The sequence below is a fragment of the Pogoniulus pusillus genome, chromosome 39 (assembly GCF_015220805.1).
Source record: "Pogoniulus pusillus isolate bPogPus1 chromosome 39, bPogPus1.pri, whole genome shotgun sequence".
NCBI lineage: Eukaryota > Metazoa > Chordata > Aves > Piciformes > Lybiidae > Pogoniulus > Pogoniulus pusillus.
Window position 1 is genome coordinate 3,423,955 of NC_087302.1, and position 25,084 is coordinate 3,449,038.

At 57.4% G+C, this 25,084-nt stretch overlaps 1 protein-coding gene across 1 annotated transcript in view; it reads right to left on the reverse strand.

The window, feature by feature from the left end:
* The window catches only part of LRRN2 (leucine rich repeat neuronal 2), a 47,800-nt gene extending 23,826 nt beyond the window's left edge, over positions 1–23,974 (reverse strand). Inside the window, exon 1 of the mRNA XM_064173797.1 lies at positions 23,613–23,974. The gene's annotated coding sequence lies outside the window, so the exon portion shown is untranslated. The remainder of the gene's footprint in view (positions 1–23,612) is intronic.
* Between the last annotated feature and the right edge of the window lie 1,110 nt (positions 23,975–25,084).

The following is a 25,084-nucleotide window of genomic DNA, read 5'->3' on the forward strand; positions in this document are numbered from 1 at the left end:
GCCTGAGGGAGCTGGGGCTGGGAGCTTGGAGCAGAGCAGCTGAGAGGTGACCTCAGCAATGGCTCTAAAGATGTGCAGGTGAGTGGCAGAGGCTGGGGCCAGGCTCTGCTGGGGGATGCCCAATGCCAGTACAAGGGGCAGTGGTGGAAGCTGAGGCAGAGGAAGCTCCATGGAAAGATGAGGAGGAATTTTTTCCCCTGTGAGGGTGGCAGAGCCTGGCACAGGCTGCCCAGGGGGGCTGTGGACTCTCCCTCTCTGGTGATATTCAAGAACCACCTGGATGCTTTCCTGTGTGATCTGCTCTGGGTGCTGCTGCTCTGGCAGGGGGGGCTGCTGGATCAGATGAGCTGTGGAGGTCCCTCCCAGCCCCTGACATTGATTCTATGATTCTAAGGTGGCCTTGGCAGCAAAGCTCCCTCCTGCCCTCCCCTCGCTGCAGCTGTCACTGCTCCGTGTGGTGTGTCAAGCCTGGCTCCCATCAATCAAACCTCCTCCTTCAGAGCATCCTGCCTGATTTTCACCCCTAGGGTGCCCGGGAAAAGGTGTTGTGAACACTCAGCGGTAATTATAGCTCCTAATGGGGCTGCCAGGGAGGAGGAAGGTGCCAAATAGCAGCGGAAACGGAGACCTCCAGCTCCTGCCTTCTCTCCCACGCCTCTGGATCCTGGCAGGATCCCTGTCCCTGATGCCCTCTGTGTGGGATCAGGTGCAGAGCCAGGCCCTCGCATCAGCTCCGTGTCCCAGGGGATGCAGGCTGGAGCATGCTGTGTGCTCTCCACTGCACCCTGCAGCTGTGTCCTTTGCAGTCCCAGAGACCTCTTCTCATTCCATCTCCCCAGGTTGCTAATTAGATGGAATATGCCTGGGGGGGTCTCTCTGGTAGTGGGGGGACAGCTCAGCCTGATTTGATAGGGTTACAGAACCACAGGATGGTGGAAGGAGCATCTGGAGAGCATTCAGCCCAAGCCTCCCTTCTACTAAAGCAGAATCACCATGGGGAGGGCACACAGGAATGTGCCAGGCTGGGCTTGAAAGCCTCCACAACCTCTCTGGGCAGCCTGCTCCAGGCCTCCAGCACCCTCACACCAAACAAGTTTCTCCTCCTGTTCAGATGGAACCTCCTCTGTTCCAGGGTGTGCCCACTGCCCCTTGGCACCACTGACAAGGCTCTAGTCCCATCCTTTTGCCCCCCACCCTTTAGCTCTTGCTGAGTACTGAGTAGATCCCTTCTGGGGCTGCTCCTGTTCAGACTAAGCAGCCTCAGGGCTCTCAGCCTTTCCCTTCCATCATACCACCAGCAGCAGCAGGCAGGCCAAAGGGCCAGGGGCAGCAGGCAGCCTGGCATCTTGTCACACAAGTCTTAAGCATCTCCCCCAGACTGCAGCTCCTCTCCCTTCAAAAAGGCTCCCATTGCTGCCTGCAGCTGCCTGCAGGGAGGCTGTAGCCAGGTGGGGTTGGGCTCTGCTGCCAGGCAGCCAGCAACAGAAGAAGGGGACACAGCCTCAAGCTGTGCCAGGGCAGGTCTAGGCTGGATGTGAGGAGGAAGTTCCTGGCAGAGAGAGTGATTGGCACTGGAATGGGCTGCCCAGGGAGGTGGTGGAGTGGCTGTGGCTGGAGGTGTTGCAGCCAAGCCTGGCTGGGGCACTTAGTGCCATGGTGTGGTTGGTTGGGCAGGGCTGGGTGCTAGGCTGGGCTGGCTGAGCTTGGAGCTCTCTGCCAACCTGCCTGATCCTCTGCTTCTGTGATAAAATCATCAAATCCAACTGAGGTACAAGGGCAGACCCTGCACAGATCACAAGAGTGGGAGGGAAAATCTCCCACCCTTGTCCAGCCCCTAGGGAAAAATGGCTCCTTGGGAACTGTCTGGGACAAGATTTTCCCAGGGCTCATCTCCTCTGTGCCTGTCTACATGATGCAAACAGCTCTGAAGGCTGAGTCCTTCTGAAAAATCAAACCAGCTCTGCATCAGAGCTGGGAGTGAGGAGGGATGCTCTGATCTCTTCCATTTAGTTCTTCCTCTCTCTAATCAGACAAACAAGCAGCAGGCTTGGAGCTGTGGCAGGCTTAGAGCTGTGGCAGGCTTAGAGCTGTGGCAGGCTTGGAGCTGTGGCAGGCTTGGAGCTGTGGCAGGCTTGGAGCTGTGGCAGGCTTGGAGCTGCAGCAGGCAGGCAGAGCCTCTTTCAACCTCCCTCCTTACAGCTATTAAAGCCCAGAACAAAGTGTCCCTAACCCTAACCCATCCCTCTATGCTGCTCCTGGTTGCTTGGACACCCCAGGGTCCTCCATCCTGTAGTGGTCCCTGTCCCAGACTGTGGTCACCTTGACCCCTAAAATCACAGAATGCTATGGGCTGGAAGGGACCTTGAGTGATCTTCCAGTCCAAGCCTCCTGCCAGAGCAGGGTCACCTTTTGTTTTCCTAGCAGTCCAGTTTCCATTTTAATTACTGGGTTTAATCCCTCTTTCCTCTCCATCTCCTTCCTTTCCTCTCCATCTCCTTCCTTTCCTCTCCATCTCCTCCTTTTCCTCTCCATCTCCTCCTTTTCCTCTCCATCTCCTCCCTTTCCTCTCCATCTCCTCCCTTTCCTCTCCATCTCCTCCCTTTCCTCTCCATCTCCTCCTTTTCCTCTCCATCTCCTCCTTTTCCTCTCCATCTCCTTCCTTTCCTCTCCATCTCCTCCTTTTCCTCTCCATCTCCTTCCTTTCCTCTCCATCTCCTCCTTTTCCTCTCCATCTCCTCCTTTTCCTCTCCATCTCCTCCCTTTCCTCTCCATCTCCTCCTTTTCCTCTCCATCTCCTCCCTTTCCTCTCCATCTCCTCCCTTTCCTCTCCATCTCCTCCCTTTCCTCTCCATCTCCTCCCTTTCCTCTCCATCTCCTCCCTTTCCTCTCCATCTCCTCCCTTTCCTCTCCATCTCCTCCCTTTCCTCTCCATCTCCTCCTTTTCCTCTCCATCTTTTGTTTTTCCCCATCTTCCTTACTTTCTTTCCATCTCCCTTCGTCCCTCTCCATCTTCCTCTTCCCCCATCTCCCTCATTTTCTCTCCATCTCTTGTTCCTCCCCTGTCTTCCTCATTTTCTTTCCACCTTCCTCCTTTCCTCTCCATCTCCTTCCTTTCCTCCCCATCTTCTTCTTTTCATCTCCTTCCTTTCCTCCCCACCTGCTTCTTTTCATCTCCTTCCTTTCCTCCCCACCTTCTTCTTTTATCTCCATTCCTTTCCTCTCTATCTCACTCCTTTCAGCACCACCTGCCCTTTCTCACCCCACATTGCATTTCCCCCCTCCTTTTTTCCCTTCAAATCCCAGAGCACCTGGGTGCTGTTGGGGCTCTCCCCCCACCCAGCTATGACCACTTCACCCTCCCTGCCCACTGCCCTCTTTAACCTGGGTGCTGTTGGGGCTCTCCCACCCAGCTGTGACCACTTCACCCTCCCTGCTCACTGCCCTCTTTAACCGGGGTGCTGTTGGGGCTCTCCCACCCAGCTGTGACCACTTCACCCTCCCTGCCCACTGCCCTCTTTAACCTGGGTGCTGTTGGGGCTCTCCCACCCAGCTGTGACCACTTCACCCTCCCTGCTCACTGCCCTCTTTAACCTGGGTGCTGTTGGGGCTCTCCCACCCAGCTGTGACCACTTCACCCTCCCTGCCCACTGCCCTCTTTAACCTGGGTGCTGTTGGGGCTCTCCCACCCAGCTGTGACCACTTCACCCTCCCTGCTCACTGCCCTCTTTAACCTGGGTGCTGTTGGGGCTCTCCCCCCACCCAGCTGTGACCACTTTACCCTCCCTGCCCACTGCCCTCTTTAACCTGGGTGCTGTTGGGGCTCTCCCTCCACCCAGCTGTGACCACTTCACCCTCCCTGCCCACTGCCCTCTTTAATCAGCCCCAGGGAAGGCAGACCCCAGCTGAGCAGAGGGATCCTCCTCCTATCATCACTGCTGCCTCCTCATGGTGCACACTGTGAAGGGGACGGGGACAAAGGCCAGGGGGAGGCTGCTGAACCCCCCCAGTTAGGCAGCAATAGGCCCAGCAGAGGGCAGGGTGCTCTGTGTCCTGGCAGCACCACCGCAGACGCTGCCTGTGCCGGCGCAGCTCAGCCCCAGTGACCTTCCCCAGCAGATCGGTTTGCAAACAGCAAGGATCGATCGATCCCCGGCAGCATAGCCTGGGGGAGGCTATTGAAGCTGCTTCATTTGCAGAACAACCTCCCCAGACCTCCTCCTCTTCCTCCACCCACATCAAGGGCAGCATCCTTGGGAGACGGCACGCCCCGGGCAAAGGCAAAGGCTTTGGAGCTCTGCTGCCTGCGTGGCAAAGGGGTTGTGAAGCCAAACTGAGCTACAGGCTCTGAAGAGGGCAGAGCCAGAGGGTGGCACGTGGAGAGGGCACATCCACATCCATCTGCTTGGCCTCAAAACCATCAGGTCATAGAATCCCAGAATGGTTCAGGTTGGAAAAGACCTCAAAGCCTTCCTATTCCCAGCCACCTGCCCCAGGCAGGGACACTACCTTCAAGGTCACTTCCAAGCTGTCTTTTGAGCTCCAAACTTCCCTGAGCAACCTCTTCCAGGGCCTCACCAGCCTCAGGGGGAACAGTTTCTTCCCAATAGCTGATCAGAGAATCAGAGAATGGTTGAGGTTGGAAGGGAGCTCAAAGCTCAGCCAGTGCCAACCTCCCTGCCACAGGCAGGGACAGCTCCCACTGGAACAGGTTGTTCGAGGACTCATCCAAGCTGGTCCTGAACACCTCCAGAGAGGTTGTGGAGCAAAGAATCACCCAATGTGAGCCCAGAGCCAGGGCCAGGACAAGACAGTCCAGGGTAGTCACCAGGGCCAGGGCAGCCCAGGGCCAGAGCCAGGACAAGACAGCCCAGGGCAACCCAGAGCCAGGGCTAGGACAAGACAGCTCAGGGCAGTCACCAGGGCCAGGGCAGCCCAGGGCCAGGACAAGACAGCCCAGGGCAGTCCAGGGCCAGGGCAGCTCACAGCCAGGGCCAGGACAAGACAGCTCAGGTCAGTCCAGGGCCAGGGCAGCTCAGAGCCAGGGCCAGGACAAGACATCCCAAGGCAGTCACCAGGGCATGTGGTGTCCCTGCAGGCTCCTGCCCCTCTTAGCTGCTGGAAGAGCAATTCAATCCACCAATGAAGAGACAAATGAGATGGAAGTGGCAAGGGAGCAGCTGAGCTCCCAAAACTGCTTCTGCAGTCCCTCATCCCCTGCCTTTCACCTCTTTTCTGGGGCTGTGCACCACTCCCTGCCTGCAGCAATGCTGCTTGGCTGAAGAAATATTGTTTCCAGCAGCAGACAACCTCTGGAGAAATAAGAGGAGGCATCCCACCCTGCTGTAGGTTTTAATTAGACCCAGGGATCCTTCCCTTTCTGTGAGCTCTGCTCAATAAGCTGCTCCTCCCCTGCTGAAGAAAGTTTAAAGGGCCTCAATTTATCCTTCTGAAGGGACCAACATCAAAACACTGCCAGGGGTAGAACATTCCTGCCTAAAATATCCCAAGGGAATAGGATGGAGCAACCCCTGCAGGTTCCTGGGCTCTCAATCAGGGTGGGAGCACTGCGGCTGCACCTGGATCCAGCATCCCAAGCTTCCATGAGCCAGCTTCAGCAGTGCTCTGGGGCTTGCTGGGGGCTGATGTCTCTACAGAGGACTGGAGGGGCAGGAGGGGAGAGGGCTTCCAGCTGGAAAAAGCTCCATGTAGATGAGGGCCACAGAGATGGTCAGAGGGCAGGAGCAGCTCTGCTAGGAGGACAGAACCATAGAGTCATAGAACCAAGCAGGCTGGCAGAGAGCTCCAAGCTCAGCCAGCCCAACCTAGCACCCAGCCCTGCCCAACCAACCACACCATGGCACTAAGTGCCCCAGCCAGGCTTGGCTGCAACACCTCCAGCCACAGCCACTCCACCACCTCCCTGGGCAGCCCATTCCAGTGCCAATCACTCTCTCTGACAACAACTTCCTAACAACATCCAGCCTAGACCTGCCCTGGCACAGCTTGAGGCTGTGTCCCCTTCTTCTGTTGCTGGGTGCCTGGCAGCAGAGCCCAACCCCACCTGGCTACAGCCTCCCTGCAGGCAGCTGCAGGCAGCAATGAGCTCTGCCCTGAGCCTCCTCTGCTGCAGGCTGCACCCCCCCAGCTCCCTCAGCCTCTCCTCACAGGGCTGTGCTCCAGGCCCCTCCCCAGCCTTGCTGCCCTTCTCCAAACACCTTCCAGCACCTCAACAGCTCTCTGCAATGGAGGAGCCCAGAACTGGACACAGCACTCCCTGGAGGTGTTCAGGACCAGGTTGGATGAGGCCTTGAGCAACCTGTTCTAGTGGGAGGTGTCCCTGCCTATGGCAGGGGGTTGCAACTGGCTGAGCTTTGAGCTCCCTTCCAACCTAAACCATTCCATGATCCTATATGGTTGAAGGTGAATGCTGTACAATAGGGTTCTAGGTTGGGCTTGGTGATCTGGAGGGGCTTTGGGTTCTGTGATTCCTGTGTTTCTCCTCTCAGGAACCAAGCAGAGGTGCAGCAGCCAGAAATTGGCCCCTAGATAAAGGCAAATCCACTCTGCAAACCCCTGAGGCAGGCTTCAAACCTTTGCAAAGCTGCTGATGGCCATGCTTAAGTCCAAGCACTGCCCAGGGAGAGCTGAGCAGCCCTGCCCAGGATGTTGCTTCAGCCTTGCAGAGTGCTCAATGATGTTCAGCAGCAGCTCAGCAGTATCTAATCCACTGCAATAAATCTGAGCCAGGAATTACCTTTGGTATTAAACATGGATTGAAAAAGAGAATGTGCATTGATTTCCCTCCCCTCTCCCCCACCCCCACCAAGTCTGTGCTGAATTTCAGGGAGGAAAACTTTGGATGTGTCCTGCCAGCAGGGCTGGAAATGCAGCAGCAAGGTCACCTCCATCAAACCCTGCACCCATCTGGGGCTTTGCACAACACAAGACTCCTCTTGCTTAGAATTATGGAAGCAGTCAAGGAGCAGCCAGTCCCAACCCCCCTGCCATGCCCAGGGACACCCTACCCTAGAGCAGGCTGCACACAGCCTCAGCCAGCCTGGCCTCAAACACCTCCAGCCATGGGGCCTCAACCCCCTCCCTGGGCAACCCATTCCAGCCTCTCACCACTCTCCTGCTCAACAACTTCCTCCTCACCTCCAGCCTCACTCTCCCCACCTCCACCTTTGCTCCATTCCCCCCACTCCTGCCACTCCCTCACAGCCTCAAAAGTCCCTCCCCAGCTTTTTTGGAGCCCCCTTCAGATCCTGGCAGGCCACAAGAAGGTCCCCTGGAAGCCTCCTCTGCTCCAGCCTGCACAGCCCCAACTCTTTCAGTCTGTGCTCACAGCAGAGCTGCTGCAGCCTCTCAGCATCCTCCTGGCCCTGCTCTGGACACTCTCCACCATCTCCACAGCCCTCTTGTCCCAGGGGCTCCAGAGCTGGATGCAGGACTCCAGGTGGGGTCTCAGCAGAGCAGAGCAGAGGGGGAGAATCCTCTCCCTGGCCCTGCTGGCCACACTGCTGCTGCTGCAGCCCAGGCTCTGCTTGGCTTTCTGGGCTGCAAGTGCACACTGCTGGCTCCTGCTGAGCTTCTCCTCCAGCAGCACCCCCAAGTCCCTCTCCTCAGGGCTGCTCTCCAGCCTGGCACTGCCCAGCCTGGATTGGTGCTTGGCATTGCCCTGACCCAGCTGCAGGTCCTTGCCTTTGGTCTTGTTGAACCTCCTGAGCTTGGCTTGTGCCCACCTCTGCAGCCTGCCCAGGTCTCTCTGGATGGATCCCTGCCCTCCAGCCTGGCTGCTGCACCACACAGCTTGGTGTGGGCAGCAAACCTGCTGAGGCTGCACTCAGTGCATCTCATGGGGCTGTTGCTCTCTGCTCTGCTTGCCTCATGTCCAGCTTAAGCTGTTCCTCTCTAAGCCTCATGCCCCTCTCAGCTGCTTCTCAGCCTTGCCATGACCTAGGACCTGCCTCCTGCAAGTGCTGCCTGTTGGCTCCTGTCTGTGCCACACCAAGAGTGCTGTGGCTGGGAGCTGGGGGGCAGCAGCAAGGTAGCATGGGATGCTCCTGCAGGGTCTTTTGGGCTGAGGGGAGAAGAGAGCAGTCAACCTGCAGCAGCCAAAAGAGCTGGAGATGGGCACAGATGCCAATAAGTCATTAGGAATCATAAGTAAAATGTCCAGTTGCCATGGCAACTGCCAGCCACGGCTTTGGGGATGCTTCACCCCCTCCTCAGGCATTGAGCAGCTTGGTGGGGAGGGAAGTAATGCCTGATGCCATGGCCTGAGGACTCACCACAGCCAGGAAGGGCTCAGCTGGTTGGGAGTGGATGTACCAGCATCACCCTTGTGGGGGCTTGGGGGTACTGAGCCCCTTCCTGGGGGAGCAGTGAGGCTTTGCCACCAGCACAGCCCCCAGAGATGCTGTCCAGTGGGGATGAAGACCATTTGGTCCTCCACAAACTGTGGGCTTGGTCCCTCAAGAGGGGTTCCTGCACCCACCCACTGGGGAAGAACCAACACCCAGCCCCTCAAGTATCCATGTTCCCTGCACTGGGGTCTGTGCCCCCTCCCCACTGATGGGCACTGCCCTGCCTGTGGCGTGTGGTGACTGAGAAAAGTCCCTCCCTAAACCTAAGGGGATGGAGCAAAACCCTTCATGGGTGAGGAATTACCCTGAGCCAAATCCACTTCCAGTTGGTTTTAAGTAACATCATCAAACTGACTGCTGGCAGCCTGGGGGGGTTGGGGGGCACAGGGAGGGGGTGAGGGAATGGCTGCTGGAGCTGCAGTTAGCCTGTAGGAGCAAGAGTGAGCTGAGCTGGGGGTGACCCAGCCCTTGGCATGGCTGAGTTTGGAGGATGCTGAGCTAGAGCTGAGGGCTCGGAGCTGGGAAGTGAACCTGAAGTTTCCTGGAGGGGCTGCAGGAGTGAACAAACGTTCAGGATGCAAAATGCACCCCAGCATTGCTCCTTCACTCAGCCCTCTCCTGCTGACTGCTCTGTTGCCAGGGCTGCCGTGCCCCCCCCCCCCCCCCCCCCCCCCCTCAGCCCTGGCACGGCAAAGCTGGAGCTGATGAACCAGCCCAGCTAGCCTGGAGGTGCCCAGCAGTGCCTGGCAGTGCCCAGCTGCTCAGTTTGAGACATGCTTTAGCAAAAGCCATCCTCTCCCCACCCCCTTTTCTCCCCCCTCACCCCTCCCTGCCCCCCTCTATCCACCCACAGCATCCTGCCAGGTGCCTGTGGGTTCTGTCCCCCCCTACCAACGCCACTCTCCCGTGGGGATCTGCCATCCCCAGCAGCCCCCAACAGGAAAACCTCCTTCCTGTCCCCATCACCAGCTGTCACATCGTGGATCCAGGCTCCCCACAGTCACTGAGCCTCCTCATCACCCAGTGCCTGCCCACCAAGCACGGGCAGAGCGTGGGAAGCTGTCACTCTGCCAGCAGCTCCAGGAGCCACAACCTTCAGTGGTGTCCTCAGGCCACAGCTGCACAGGGCTGGTGGAAATGTCACTCACTTTGGCCCTAAGTCACAGGCAGTGGCTTCCCTCCCCCTCCCCCCACCCCGGGATGTTTCCCTCCCCCCTTTTTGGGGTGGTTTTTGTTTAAGGTTGATGCAGAGAATTAGATCTCTTCCATGAACAGCTCAGCCCAGGCTGCTGCAGAGCCTGGGGAGCAGCCTGGGGCAATCCTGCCGTGGCACAGGGTAAGGGATGGCATAGGGGGGCAATGCCTGGCTGCAGGAAGGGCAGAAGAGGATGGGCAAGAGGCTGCCTGACCCCCAGCACAGCAAATTGGCACCTTCTGCAGGTGGTGCAAAGGGAGGATTGAGCCCCATGGAGGCAGGAGCAGCATCAACCCTCACCATTCCCTCTGGCTGCAAACTTGGCCCCTCCTTGGGGGGTTTTAAACCCACTCAGCCCCACGACTCTGTTATGTACAGGCAGTGCCCTGTCTGGAGATCATCTGCATCCAGGACAGCAGGAGAAAGAAGATGGCACCAAGCTTTAGGCAGGGTGGATGGAGCTGCACTCAGCTCTGCCTCCATGTGGGTGAGGCTGGGGGCTGGCTGAGTGGGGCAGAGATGCCAAATGCCAGCAGAAGTGGGATGCTGTGTGCTGGGAGAGCTGAGATGTCCTGTGCTGGGAGAGGTGAGATGTACTGTTCTGAGCTCCTCCATTGCAGAGAGCTGTTGAGGTGCTGGAAGGTGTCTGGAGAAGGGCAGCAAGGCTGGGGAGGGGCCTGGAGCACAGCCCTGTGAGGAGAGGCTGAGGGAGCTGGGGGGGGTGCAGCCTGCAGCAGAGGAGGCTCAGGGCAGAGCTCATTGCTGCCTGCAGCTGCCTGCAGGGAGGCTGTAGCCAGGTGGGGTTGGGCTCTGCTGCCAGGCAGCCAGGGACAGAAGAAGGGGACAGAGGCTGAAGCTGTGCCAGGGCAGGTTCAGGCTGGATGTTGTTAGGAAGTTGTTGTCAGAGAGAGTGATTGGCACTGGAATGGGCTGCCCAGGGAGGTGGTGGAGTGGCTGTGGCTGGAGGTGTTGCAGCCAAGCCTGGCTGGGGCACTTAGTGCCATGGTGTGGTTGGTTGGGCAGGGCTGGGTGCTAGGCTGGGCTGTTTGAGCTTGGAGCTCTCTTCCAACCTGCCTGGTTCTATGGGAGAAGTGGAATGCTCTGTGCTGGGAGAAGCAGGCTGCTACGTGCCAGGAGTGACCATGCTGCATCACCTCCTTGCCAGCACCCTCATGACTCCCCAGGGTGAAATCACAGCTCACAGGATGTCAGGGGTTGGAAGGGACCTCCACAGATCGTCGACTCCAACCCCCTGCCAGAGCAGGACTGGAGAATCCAGCGCAGGTTGCACAGGAACACATCCAGACAGGGCTGGAAAGGCTCCAGAGAAGGAGATGTGACTCCAGAGCAATGCCTTTGGCAGCAGGCTGCTCTCCCCACCTCCACCCTCATCCTTCAAAAGTCTAAAGCAGAAGCAAGATGCCATCTCAGGCTGCTGGGTGCCAGCCCCTGGCTCCCTGCGCTGCAGAGCTGCAGCACTGCTGCTGCTGCCAGCTGAGGTGTGGGTGAGAGAAGGCAAAGCCTCTCAGATGTAAACAGCCTGGGTCCTGCAACTGGTGCTGGGGCTTGAGGGTGCTGGTGGACAAGCTCAATGTGAGCTGTCAGTGCTGCTCTTGCAGCCCACAGAGCCAACCAGAGCCTGGGCTGCAGCAACAGCAGTGTGGGCAGCAGGGTGAGGGAAGTGATCCTGCCCCTCTGCTCTGCACTGCTGAGACCTCACCTGGAGTACTGCATCCAGTTGTGGAGGTCCTGGGACAAGAGGGATGTGCTGGAAGGTGTCCAGAGAAGGACCAGGAGGATGAGCAGAGGACTGGAGCTGCTCTGCTGTGAAGAGAGACTGAGGCAGTTTGGGCTGGCCCCTGCTGCTGTCTGTCTCTGCTGCTGTCTGTCCCTGCTGCTGTGTGTCCCTGCTGCTGTCTGCTGAAACCAAACAGGCTCCAGCTTCTTGGAGTATGAGCATTAAAGAGATGCAGTGAGGCCACATCTGGAGTACTGGGTCCAGTTTTGAGACCCTACCTGGAGTCCTGCATCCAGCTCTGGAGCCCCTGGGACAAGAGGGCTGTGGAGATGCTGGAGAGTGTCCAGAGCAGGGCCAGGAGGATGCTCAGAGGCTGCAGCAGCTCTGCTGTGAGCACAGCCTGAAAGAGTTGGGGCTGTGCAGGCTGGAGCAGAGGAGGCTCCCAGGTGACCTTCTTGTGGCCTTCCAGCATCTGAAGGGGGCTCCAAAAAAGCTGGGGAGGGACTTTTGAGGCTGTGAGGGAGTGGCAGGAGTGGGGGAATGGAGCAAAGGTGGAGGTGGGGAGAGTGAGGCTGGAGGTGAGGAGGAAGTTGTTGAGCAGGAGAGTGGTGAGAGGCTGGAATGGGTTGCCCAGGGAGGGGGTTGAGGCCCCATGGCTGGAGGTGTTTGAGGCCAGGCTGGCTGAGGCTGTGTGCAGCCTGCTCTAGGGTAGGGTGTCCATGGGCATGGCAGGGGTTTGGCACTGCCTGCTCCTTGTGCTCCCTTCCAGCCCTGCCTGATTCTGTGATTCTGTAAAGCCTGAGCAAAACAGGGAAGCCTCTGTGGGGGCCCAGGCAGGGAGGACAGCCCTGGCCAAGTAAAGAGGGGGGACACAAGAGGATATATCTACAACTCGATGACCTTAGAGATCTTTTCCACCCCAAACAGTTTGTTGGTTCTAGGACTTCCCAGGAGGGCTGAGCCTGCAAAAAGGGAGTCAACAAAAGAATAAAGAGCCATGAAGGCAGCTGGAGAGTGGCACTGAACAAGAGAAACCACAAACCAAACCCTTTTGTGCTGTTTAACAGCAGCTTCATGAAAAGGAGAGGGCAGGAGGTGATTTAAACCCAGGCTTTGAGCAACCTTTTGCAAGTTTGCTGCTGACACCAAGCTGGGAGGTTTGGCTGAGACAGCTGCAGGCTGTGTGGGCATCCAAAGTGACATGGACAGACAGAGCTGGGCACAGAGGAACCAAATGAGGTTCAAAAGGCCAAGTGCAGAGTCCTGCACCTGGTGAGGAAGAATAAACTGCAGCAGGACAGGCTGGGAGGTGACTGCTGGAGAGCAGCCCCAAGGAGAGGGAGCTGGGAGTGCTGGGGGAGAGCATCCCTGGGGCAGCAATGTGCCCTGGGGGCCAAGAGGGGCAATGGGGTCCTGGGGGGCAGTGAGCAGAGTGTGCCCAGCAGATCAAGGGAGGTTCTCCTGCTCCTCTGCTCTGCCCTGCTGAGACCTCATCTTGAGCACTGCCTTCAGTTTTGGGCTCCCCAGGTGAAGAGGGACAGGAACTGCTGGAAAGAGTCCAAGGGAAGGCTGTGAGGATGATGAGGGGAGTGGAGCACTGCCTGGTGAGGAGAGGCTGAGGGCCCTGGGGCTGCTTAGTCTGGAGAGGGGAAGACTCAGAGGGGATTGAATCAATGTCTGTAACTCTCTGAGGGCTGGGGGTCAGGAGGGGGGGACAGGCTCTGCTCACTGCTCCCTGGGACAGGACAAGCAGCAGTGGATGGAAGCTGCAGCACAGGAGGTTGCAGCTCAGCACAAGGGTCAACTTCTTGCCTGGAAGGGTCCCAGAGCCCTGGCACAGGCTGCCCAGAGAGGTTGTGGAGTGTCCTTGTGTGGAGCCTTTCCAGACCTGTCTGGATGTGTTGCTGTGTGCCCTGAGCTGGATTCTGTGGTCCTGCTGTGGCAGGGGGTTTGGACTGGATGAGCTCTTTGGGTCCTCTGATCCTGTGAACCAGACCTAGTGGGGAGTGTCCTTGTCCACAGCACAGGGTTGGAACTGAATGACTTTTAAGATGCCTTCTGACTAAACCCAGTCTGTGATTCTGTGGTTTGGGTGCTAGAGAAGCACCAGGGCAAGCCTTCAAACCCAGCAGCAGGGTGATGGAGCCAGGCCTGCCCTTGCTCCTTGGTCCTTCCAGCACTGGGATGAATCCTGCTGCATGTCAGGAGCTCGTTGGCCACATCGTGCTGCTGGAGAGCTGCTCAGCAGCACACAGAACCAGTGGGCTTTGGGACAAGCCTCCCAGCTCCATCCTGGGCTTGCAACAGCAGCAGCAGGACGTAGGAGTTTGGGAAAGTGACTCAGAAATAGGACTGGGCAGAATTTTCCATGGGAATGAAAGGGCTTTGCTGGGAAAAAACAACCCCAGCAGAGTGTCTGATCCACTGCAGTGAGCTGAGGATTGGGATCAAAAGCTGCAGATGCCTTTTTTTTTTGGGGGGGAGGGCAAAGTTTGGGGTGTAAATGGTGGGGTTTGAGTCATGGCAGCAGCTTTGATTGGGTGGGATCAAAGAGTGGTTTGGATCACAGAATGGTTTAGGTTGGAAAAGACCTTTCACAGGTGCACAGGGTGGAAGGGACCCAAGGAGATCATCCAGTCCAAGCCCCCTGCCAGAGCAGGACCACACAATCCAGCTCAGGGCACACAGCAACACATCCAGACAGGCCTGGAAAGGCTCCACACAAGGACACTCCACAACCTCTCTGGGCAGCCTGTGCCAGGGCTCTGGGACCCTTCCAGGCAAGAAGTTGCCTCTTGTGCTGAGCTGCAACCTCCTGTGCTGCAGCTTCCATCCACTGCTGCTTGTCCTATCAACCTGTCCCAGTGTCTCCCCAACCTCACCGTGCAGGACTTCCTCCTGATGCCCAACCTAAATCTCCCCTGCCCCAGTTTCAAACCTTTGCCTCTCATCCTCTCACTCCAAGCCCATCTAAATAGCTCCTCCTCATCCTTCCTGTAAGTCCCCTTCAGAAGAGCTTTGGGATGAAGATTCAGGACAACCTGTTCCAGTGTCTCCTTGAAGACTCAGGGCAACCTGTTCCAGTGCCTCCTCACCCTCACCGTGCAGAACTTCCTCCTGATGCCCAACCTAAATCTCCCCTGCCCCAGTTTCAAACCTTTGCCTCTCATCCTCTCACTCCAAGCCCATCTAAATAGCTCCTCCTCATCCTTCCTGTAAGTCCCCTTCAGAAGAGCTTTGGGATGAAGATGCAGGACAACCTGTTCCAGTGTCTCCTTGAGGATGCAGGACAACCTGTTCCAGTGTCTCCCCACCTTCACCATGCAGAACTTCCTCCTGATGCCCAACCTAATTGTCCCCTGCCCCACTTTCAAACCACTGCCTCTCACCCTTTCACTCCAAGCCCATCTAATTAGCTCCTCCCCACCCTTCCTACAGGTCCCTTTTAGAAGAGCTTTGGGCTGAAGATGCAGGACAACCTGTTCCAGTGTCTCCTCGAGGATGAGGATGCAGGACAACCTGTTCCAGTGTCTCCTTGAGGATGAGGATGCAGGGCAACCTGTTCCAGTGTCTCCTCGAGGATGAGGATGCAGGGCAACCTGTTCCAGTGTCTCCTTGAGGATGCAGGACAACCTGTTCCAGTGTCTCCTTGAGGATGCAGGACAACCTGTTCCAGTGTCTCCTCACCCTCACTGTGCAGAATTCCCTCCTGATGCCCAACCTAAATCTCCCCTGCCCCAGTTTCAAACCGTTGCCTCTCATCCTCTCTCTCTGAGCCCTTCTAAACAGCCTGTGTCCCCCTCCCTTCCTTTAAGTCCCCTTCAAAAGAGCTTTGGGCTGAAGATGCTTTCATCTCCCCCAAAAAACAGAGCTGGAACGAGTTCAGCTCTGCCCTATGGGACAAGCTGGTTAAAATTCAACACCCTCCCCCCTCCCTTTCCCTCCTCTTCTCCCTCCCTCTCTCTCTCCCCCCCCTCCCCCTTTCTTTTTAATGCTGATTACAAATCCCTGCCTGACGAAGGCTTTTAAATGCACAGGCAGCCTCAGAAGCACTGTGGCCTGTCCTCATGCACAAGCAATTTGCTCAGCTTGAACCTCCAAACAGATTCAGCTCAGCTTTGGGCAACAGGAAGGACAAAGCTTGGTCACAGCTCCGACCTCAGCCTCCAAATTGAATCTGGGAGCGATGATTTCTTTTTCTCCTCCTCCTCCTCCTCCTCCTCCTCCTCCTCCTCCTCCTCCTCCTCCTCCTCCTCCTCCTCCTCCTCCTCCTCCTCCTCCTCCTCCTCCTCCTCCTCCTCCTCCTCCTCCTCCTCCTCCTCCTCCTCCTCCTCCTCCTCCTCCTCCTCCTTTCTTTCTGCTCTCTTTTCACTGGTGCTGGCAGGTTGCAAACGCCACCAAATGTGGCTTGTTAATGACCCCCAGGATGGGCTTTTAAGAGCTGTTGGGGAGCTCTGGCTTGGGTCAGGAGCATCGCTCAAGCTGCTGGAGGTGGAGGGAAGGAGGTGAAGGAGGAGGTCAGGGGAAGGTGGGGGTGGGGGGAAGGTGAAATGAATTCTGAGCAGAGGTTGGTGAATAATTTATCACAAGTAATTTATTGACTAAGTTTGTCTCTTTTCCCTGTCTGGGTGAAAAGCACCCCAGAGCTGAGAGCCAGCACAAGACTTAGGCACCACTTAAGCCCCAATTAAGCCCTTTGTGAATTGTCTGGGAACGGCTCCCAGTTTCCCCCATATTTATTTGTGATTCAGACTGGCAAAACAAACAGAGCCCAGACAGAAGTCCTGCTCTGCTGAGTGTTTGCAAACACTGCCCACTGCCAGGGCTCCTGCTTCTTCAAGGGGGCAAAGGGGTGGGGAGGGGTTACACAGCACCTTCATCCCTCCCTGAGTGGGGTGGGGTCATTTGGGGGGACCTCATTTCCCACAGGTGCTGAGCACTGCTTGGGGGTGATGGAGAAAGGAAGGTAAAGAGTCCTGAGACTGCTCAGAGGTGGAGCTGGAGGCATCTTAGTGGGCATGGCTTAGTGGGCATGGTGGTGTCAGAGTACCATACTCAGCATCTTCATCCCTCCCTGAATGGGGTGGGGTCATCTGGGGGTACCTCATTTCGCACAGGTGCTGAGCCCCAGGTGCTGAGCACTGCGTGGGGGTGATGGAAGGAGGAAGGCAAAAAGTGTTGGGGTTGTTCAAAGGTGCAGCTGGAGGCATCTGGGGCATGGCCTCGTGGGCATGGTGGTGTCAGAGTATCATACTCAGCATCTTCATCCCTCCCTGACTGGGGTGGGATGTTTTGGGGGGGAGTCATTTGGAAGGACCTCATTTCCCACAGGTGCTGAGCACTGCTTGGGGGTGATAGAGAAAGGAAGGTAAAGAGTGCTGAGACTGCTCAGAGGTGCAGCTGGAGGCATCTTAGTGGGCATTGTGGTGTCAGAGTACCGTACTCAGCATCTTCATCCCTCCCTGAGTGGGGTGGGGTCATCTGGGGGGACCTCATTTCCCACAGGTGCTGAGCACTGCTTGAGGGTGATGGAAGGAGGAAGGCAAAAGGTGTTGGGGTTGTTCAGAGGTGCAGCTGGAGGCACCTGGGGCATGGCTTAGTGGGCATGGTGGTACCAGAGAATCACAGAATTGTTTGGGTGTGAAAAGCCTCTGAGACCATCGAGTCCAACCATGAGCCCAACACCACCTCCATGCCCGCTGAATGTCCAGACATTGCTTGAACACCTCCAGGGATGGTGATTCCACCACCTGCCTAGGCAGCCTGCTCCAGTCCATGGCAACTCTTCCTAATCTTCAACCTAACCCTCCCCTGACACAGTTTCAGGCCATTTCCTCTCATCTATAGAAGGGAACAAGGCTCACCTGGCTCCAACTACCTCTAAGGGAGCTGTAGAGAGCAATGAAGTCTCCTCTCAGCCTCCTCTTCTCCACATTAATCACAGAATGAAGCAGGTTGGCAGAGAGCTCCAAGCTCCTCCAGCCCAACCTAGCACCCAGCCCTGCCCAACCAACCAGACCATGGCACTAAGTGCCCCAGCCAGGCTTGGCTGCAACACCTCCAGCCACAGCCACTCCACCACCTCCCTGGGCAGCCCATTCCAGTGCCAATCACTCTCTCTGACAACAACTTCCTAACAACAGCCAGCCTAGACCTGCCCTGGCACAGCTTCAGGCTGTGTCCCCTTCTTCTGGCCCTGGCTGCCTGGCAGCAGAGCCTAACCCCACCTGGCCACAGCCTCCCTGCAGGCAGCTGCAGGCAGCAATGAGCTCTGCCCTGAGCCTCCTCTGCTGCAGGCTGCACCCCCCCAGCTCCCTCAGCCTCTCCTCACAGGGCTGTGCTCCAGGCCCCTCCCCAGCCTTGCTGCCCTTCTCCAAACACCTTCCAGCACCTCAGCGTCTCTCTGCAATGGAGGAGCCCAGACCTGGACACAGCACTGCAGGGGTGGCCTGAGCAGTGCTGAGCACAGGGGCAGAAGAACCTCCCTTGTCCTGCTGCCCACACTGCTCCTGAGCCAGCCCAGGATGCCATTGGCTCTGCTGCCCACCTGGGCACTGCTGCCTCCTCTGCAGCTCCTCTCTGCCACCACCCCCAGCTCCCTCTCTGCCTGGCTGCTCTCAGCCACTCTGGCCCCAGCCTGTAGTGCTGCTTGGGGTTGTTGTGGCCAAAGTGTAGAACCCTGCACTTGGCCTTGTTCAGTCTCATCCCCTTGGCCTCTGCCCACCCATGCAGCCTGGCCAGGTCCCTCTGCAGGGCTCTCCTACCCTCCAAAACACCCAGATCCCTCATCTGCTCTTCCTCCAGACCCTTCTCCAGCTTTGTTGCCCTTCTCTGGACACCCTCCAGCACCTCAATGTCTTTCCTGTAGTGAGAGACCATCACACATCCAAGAACCCCAAGCACTAACCCCTGCTGGTGGTGATGGTCCTGGCTCTGCTCCATGGTACAGCTGGAGCCATTCAGGACACAGTTTAGTGCTCATGGTGGCCTTGGGTTGATGGTTGGACCTAATGATCTTAAAGGTCTTTTCCAACCTTAATGGCTGTGATTTTCTCAGCCATTTATTGCCTTCTTAAAAGCCAACCCTTGGAGCAGCCTTTCACACCTCCCCTCTCCCCCTTCCCCTCTATAAATATCTTCATCACCAAATGCTCTCTGCTGTCAACAGCCACTAAAGCTCCACATCTATTTCACCACCTATCAGCTGGTTGATGTCCTGGAACCCTGTTAGGCATTTCAGCAGCTGCTCTGCTCCAGCACAGGGAGGATCTTGGAAAGGACATGCATGGGGAGCAGTGTGCAGTGGTCCAAGGTGGCCAGGGCATGGCTGTGGGTTGGCTCAGCAAGCAGAGGACATCCTGATCCCCATGAGAAGCTCAATTCAAAAGCACCAACAACCAAACCTTAAACTCAGACCCAAAATCCCAGCATGGAGCCTTATCCATAGGGACCACCTCCCTCCTCCAGGAGAGGTTTTAAACCTCAAGTTGCACCAGGGGAGGTTTAGGTTGCTCAACTCATTAGCACCAACAACCAAACCTTAAACTCAGACCCAAAATCCCAGCATGGAGCTTCACCCACAGGGACCATCTCCCTCCTCCAGGAGAGGTTTTAAACCTCAAGTTGCACCAGGGGAGGTTTAGGTTGCTCAGCTCAGAAGCACCAAGAACCAAACCTTAAACTCAGCCCCAACAACCCAGCACAGAGCCCTACCCACAGGGACCATCTCCCTCCTCCAGGAGAGGTTTTAAACTCACCCAACTTGAATATTTTCTCTGATGCTCTTCCAGCAATGAGCAAAAATGGTCTCAAGTTGCACCAGTGGAGGTTTAGGTTGCTCAGCTCAGAAGCACCAAGAACCAAACCTTAAACTCAGCCCAAACATCCCAGCATGGAGCTTCACCCACAGGGACCATCTCCCTCCTCCAGGAGAGGTTTTAAACCTCAAGTTGCACCAGGGGAGGTTTAGGTTGCTCAGCTCAGAAGCACCAAGAACCAAACCTTAAACTCAGCCCCAACATCCCAGCACAGAGCCCTACCCACAGGGACCATCTCCCTCCCCCAGGAGAGGTTTTAAACTCACCCAACTTGAATATTTTCTCTGATGCTCTTCCAGCAATGAGCAAAAATGGTCTCAAGTTGCACCAGTGGAGGTTTAGGTTGCTCAACTCATTAGCACCAACAACCAAACCTTAAACTCAGACCCAAAATCCCAGCATGGAGCTTCACCCACAGGGACCACCTCCCTCCTCCAGGAGAGGTTTTAAACCTCAAGTTGCACCAGGGGAGGTTTAGGTTGCTCAGCTCAGAAGCACCAAGAACCAAACCTTAAACTCAGCCCAAAATCCCAGCACAGAGCCCTACCCACAGGGACCATCTCCCTCCCCCAGGAGAGGTTTTAAACTCACCCAGCATCAATATTATCCTTGATGCTCTTCCAGCAATGAGCAAAAATGGCCTCAGGTTGCACCAGGGGAGGTTTAGGTTGGGTATTAGGAAGAATTTCTTTCCTGGATGAGTGGTCAGGGATTGGAACAGGTTGCCCAGGGAGACAGCAGAGCCACTGCCCATGGAGGTGTTCAACAAAGTGTGGGCATGGCACTTGGGCACATGATTTAGTGGCTATGGTGGTGCTGGGTCAACAGCTGGACTTGATCTTAGAGGTCTTTTCCAACCCAAACTGCTCTATGATTCCATGGCCAAGCAGCAGCCAGCAGCACTCTGTGCTCAGCCAGCAGCAGCCAGAATTCTCCTTCTTGTGGCTTTGCCCAGCCAGGGCTGAGCAGAGCTGCAGGGTTTTTTTTGATGCAGAGCACAGGGAGGGCATTTCTCACCCCTCCTCAGAACAACAATTTCATTTCCAGGAGGAGAACCAAAGTCACAGGTACCTCCCACACATGCAGAGCAGAGGAAGAGCAACCATCAGTGCTGGGGGGGGGGGGGGGAGGGAGGGTATGCACTTTGAGCCAGCAGTGTGCACTTGCAGCCCAGAAAGCCAAGCAGAGCCTGGGCTGCAGCAGCAGCAGTGTGGCCAGCAGGGCCAGGGAGGGGATTCTGCCCCTCTGCTCTGCTCTGCTCTGCTGAGACCCCACCTGGAGTCCTGCATCCAGCTCTGGAGACCCTGGGACAAGAGGGCTGTGGAGATGCTGCAGAGTGTCCAGAGCAGGGCCAGGAGGATGCTGAGAGGCTGCAGCAGCTCTGCTGTGAGCACAGCCTGAAAGAGTTGGGGCTGTGCAGGCTGGAGCAGAGCAGGCTCCCAGGGGACCTTCTTGTGGCCTGCCAGGATCTGAAGGGGGCTCCAAAAAAGCTGGGGAGGGACTTTTGAGGCTGTGAGGGAGTGGCAGGAGTGGGGGGAATGGAGCAAAGGTGGAGGTGGGGAGAGTGAGGCTGGAGGTGAGGAGGAAGTTGTTGAGCAGGAGAGTGGTGAGAGGCTGGAATGGGTTGCCCAGGGAGGTGGTTGAGGCCCCATGGCTGGAGGTGTTTGAGGCCAGGCTGGCTGAGGCTGTGTGCAGCCTGCTCTAGGGTAGGGTGTCCCTGGGCATGGCAGGGGGGTTGGGACTGGCTGCTCCTTGTGGTCCCTTCCAACCCTGACTGCTTCTATGCTTCTTTGGCAAAGGGCAGAGAAATAACTCCTGAGCCTGGTTCCTGGCACAAACAGAGAGATGGGAGAGGAGGAAGGGAGGGTGGTGATGAGTTTGTGTGCAAGGAGAGGATGACGCAGGCCATGGGCTGGCATCTCTGCTCTTCAGGAGATCAGCCATGTGCCACGGGAATGATATCCCACGGGAAGCCTTCAGGGCAGAAAGGAAGAGGCAGTGACCTGGGGTCTACACTGAAGGTGACTGAGGAGATAGAGGAGAAAGGTAGAGCCCCATGCTGGGGCTCCTCTGCATTTGGAGAGGTGCTGGTGGCATGGTGAAGTTCTCAGCCTTCCCAGTGCTCACCTGACAAGGAGCTCTGGACCTTTCCAGCATCCTCCATCCCTGTCCTAGCTGGGAAACCTAGGATCGCATCCCTAAACAGCTACAGCGAGGAGCGAGGACAAACCCTCTGCTGCCAGCATCCAGCACAGCCCCCGGGAGCCAGAGGAGCTGTCTGGTGAGAGCAGCCAAGGCTCTGAGCCGGGGATCGGAGCCTCCTCGGAACCTCCTTTGAAGCACAGAGCAGGGACACTGCTCCAGCTCCCCGGGGAGGTCGTTATGCAGCTTTCTAGACAGTGCTGTGAGGAAAGGGATTTCCTGATGCTCCCACACCCTTCAGCCAGCTGGGATGTGTCTAGGGCAGGCTCCTACCTCTCTCAGCCCCCTCAGCCCTTCCCCTGCACACAGCATCAGCCCCAGAAGCTGATGCTGAGCTCCTTGGTTTACATTGCAGAAGGTTGGGGAGGGGGGGGAGGGGGGAAATAAAGGTCCCACCCAAAGGAAGGGGTTTAAAATGGCTGAGAAGCAAAGACTCATCCTGAGACTTGGCCCTCAGCTCTGCTCTGTACAGCACCAGTCAGTTGGGTGCCAAACCAGTCCCCAGCGCTCACAGAGAGGACCCAGGGTGCTGGGTCATGGTGCTTGGCTCTGCACCGGGGGGAGGAGAGCCAAGAGCCCTGGGAGAAGCCACATCCCCAGCTAAGAGCATGCTCTGGGGGTGGGAGCTGGTGCTCCATGTCCCCACGGACACCCACAAGAGGCAGGGAGCAGTCGATGCTCTGGGAAACTTGCACGGAGCCACATCCCACCAGCCCAGGGCTGCACCACGCTCGGGCTTGGAGAGCCAGAAACGAGACATTTGCTTCCCAGCCTTGCTGTGAGCTCTGCCTGCACCCAGGCTGCCAGATCAGGGCTGCTCATCCCCACAGCAACAGCATGGGCTGGGTCCTGGCTCAGCCCCGGCACGGTAGGGATAAGCCAGGCAGCATCTGTGAGGAGCTTCTGAGCCTCCAGCCTTGGTAGATCATGGCTTAAGGAACCAGATCCTTATTGCCAGAGGCGATGGCAGCAACTACCTGCAACTTCCAGCAAAAGGCTCTCTGGGAGCATCGCTCCAAGGGTCCTTTTCCCACCTTGCAACGCCTAACCCTAAGCAATCTCCTTACCTCCCGAGTCCAGGCTAGGACAAGCCCTGGGAAGCAAAGGGCTTGGCCCCCTTCTCAGTCGTAGGAGAGAGAGAAAGGCATTGCTAAGACCTCTTAAATCCTGTTTTCTTAGGCTCTGGCAGGCAGTAAGAGGAAGTGGGGAGGGTCCAGCTTCTGCCCGGAGGTCGGGGAGAGGCAGGACAACCAATGCCTCAGCCACACACGGGATCCCTCCCAACCCTGAGCATCCCCCCCTCCCCGGGGCTGCTCCCTGCTCCCTGCACCCCTGGTGCCCATTGCTTCCCCCGGGTTGGCAGGGCACAGCCAAGCATCCCACGGCTGCTTGGAGAGGACACTGCAGGAGGATGCATGTTCTGTGGAGCTGCACCGGGGAGGCAGAGGAGCAGGGTCAGGAATGGTTGAGAAGAAGCCACAGAAGCAGCACAGAAATGATGGAAATGACACCACGGGCCCAGGGTTTGCTTTGCCATCACCTTCTGCTTGCCACCCCATGGGCAAGCTGTCCTCTCCCTTGGGTGGATTGAGGCAGGCAGAGGTGGGTTCAGAGGGAGGAGAGCAAAGGACCAGGCTGGTTTATGTGTCACAGCCTCTTTTTACACCACATTTACTCCTTTCAACCTTTGCCACTCAGCTCAGGCACCGAGGAGTTAACATAGGGAATGCTGCTCCCGGCAGGCTCCCATCCTGCCAGCACCTCCGTGCCAGCCTGAATCTCAGTCTCACCAGCACCAACTCCAACCCATCGCTGTGGGGGTCCACCCCACATCTTTACCCCACATTCCCATCCACCTCTGGATGAGAAGCAACTCAATCCCAGAGGAGTTTCCAGGACGGGGGAATCCAGCTCCCACCATCGGTGCTGAGGGAACCTTCCTTTTCCTTGGCTACCTCAGGCACCCCCTGCTCCCTCCCGGCCCCTGCTGCATTCCCTGTTTCCATTCCTTTATCCCTCTTTTCCTTTCAAAACCAGCGTTTATCCTCCGCGGCAGCAACCAGTGAAAGCAAAGCTCTGGAAGGAGCAAAGCTCTGGAAGGAGCAAAGCTCTGGAAGGCAATAGGGGAGGGGGGGGGGTGTGGAAGGGTGGGAAAAGAAATCCCACCCAAACAAAGTGCCCAGCAACCAGCTCGGCATTGCAGACCTCCCCCCCCCACCGCTCCCAGCAACGGCAGCTCCCCTAAAAAATCAGAACCGAGGGCAGAGATAAAGGGGGGCTGAAGCCCAACTTACCCTTGGACTCTCCTCCTGTCTCCCGGGGTCGTTGTCATCCGCCCGACTGCTTCCCAGCCCCAGCTGCCAGCGCATCTGGCTCGGGCAGAGCCCCCTGGCAGCACACAAAGGGCCGAGGCTGCCTTGGAGCTGCTCAGACTGGGGTTGGGGGGGGTGGGGGATTGTCTGCCCTCGTCTTTTAAAGCGTGCCGGTGGGGATGGAGGGGACAGCAGGCCAGCCCCTGCCACGCTGTCCCCACGCTCGTCCTCAACGCCCGCTCCGGAGGCAGCGGGGAGAGACCTTCCTCCTTCCCTCGCACGGCTCCTTTGCGGCCGCACACTCCCTGCTGCCTGCAAACGTTCCCTTCTTCCTCCTCCTCCTCCTCCTCCTCTATTCTCTCCTCCCTTTCCCAATCCTCCTCCTCCTCCTCCTCCTCCTCCTCCTCCTCCTCCTCCTCCTCCTCCTCCTCCTCCTCCTCCTCACTCCAGTCTTGTCTCCACGACCGTGCCACCCACCTGAATCAGCTCCTGCCTGCTGCACGCTTAACTCCTGCGGCTCTGGCGAACACCCGAGGGGACTCCCTCCAGCCCCTTCGGGGGTGATGCTCCCAAGGACCAGAGAGAAAAAGCTCCAGCAAAGGCTGAGCTGGTGGCTGGCATCCCTTGGCAGCTGCAGAGCATCCTGCTCCCGCTGCAGCCGAACCTGCTGCAGCACTGAGGTGCCCTCCCTGCCCTCACCCATCCCAGAGGCGGTTTCTCCCACGGTGCTGCGTGGCCCCAAATTGGGAGGCTCTCTAGGGTGGACTTTTGGGCCACATCTCAGCACTTAAAGGGATTTGCCTTTGGAATGATCTGGTTTGCACCTGCTCTATGCCAGGGTACCCACACTGTGGATGCCCCTTTGGGGGTTTTGCAGCATCCCAAACACCATCCCGACCGTGGGAAAGGATGATCAGAGACTCTTCAGCTCGAAAACCAGCAGAGGAAAGCTGCTTTCTGCTCTGCTGCGTCTCAGATGGGAAGATCTGGGGTCACCCATTTGAAGCAGGGAGGGGTGGAGACCCCCACCCTCCATCCCGGCACCCCCAATAGAACACAAGGGAAAAGCACCTCAGAGCCAGGCAGAGTTCTGAGGCTCTGCCAGAGGCAGGCTTTGGGCTGGGGGGCAGCAGAGCAGCCCCCAGCTTTTGTTCACTTCCCAGCAGTCGCTCCCCAGAAAAGTCTTTTTCCCAGCCTCATCCAGCGGCTGTCGGAGCCCCGCGGCTGCCACACGCCCCGGGAGCCACAGTGACCATTGAATCCCCATTTCATGCTCAGGAGCCCGAGCTGAGCTGAGGGTCTGGCTGCTTCCCAGAGCAGTTGCCTGGGGCGGTGGGCTGGACCGCGGGGATGGAGAACAGACGCGCACACAGGCGAGAGAGAGCCAGGGAGGCAGAAGAGGAGAGATTGGAGTGACCTGATTTAATTGGCAGGACTTCAATAACATCAAATCC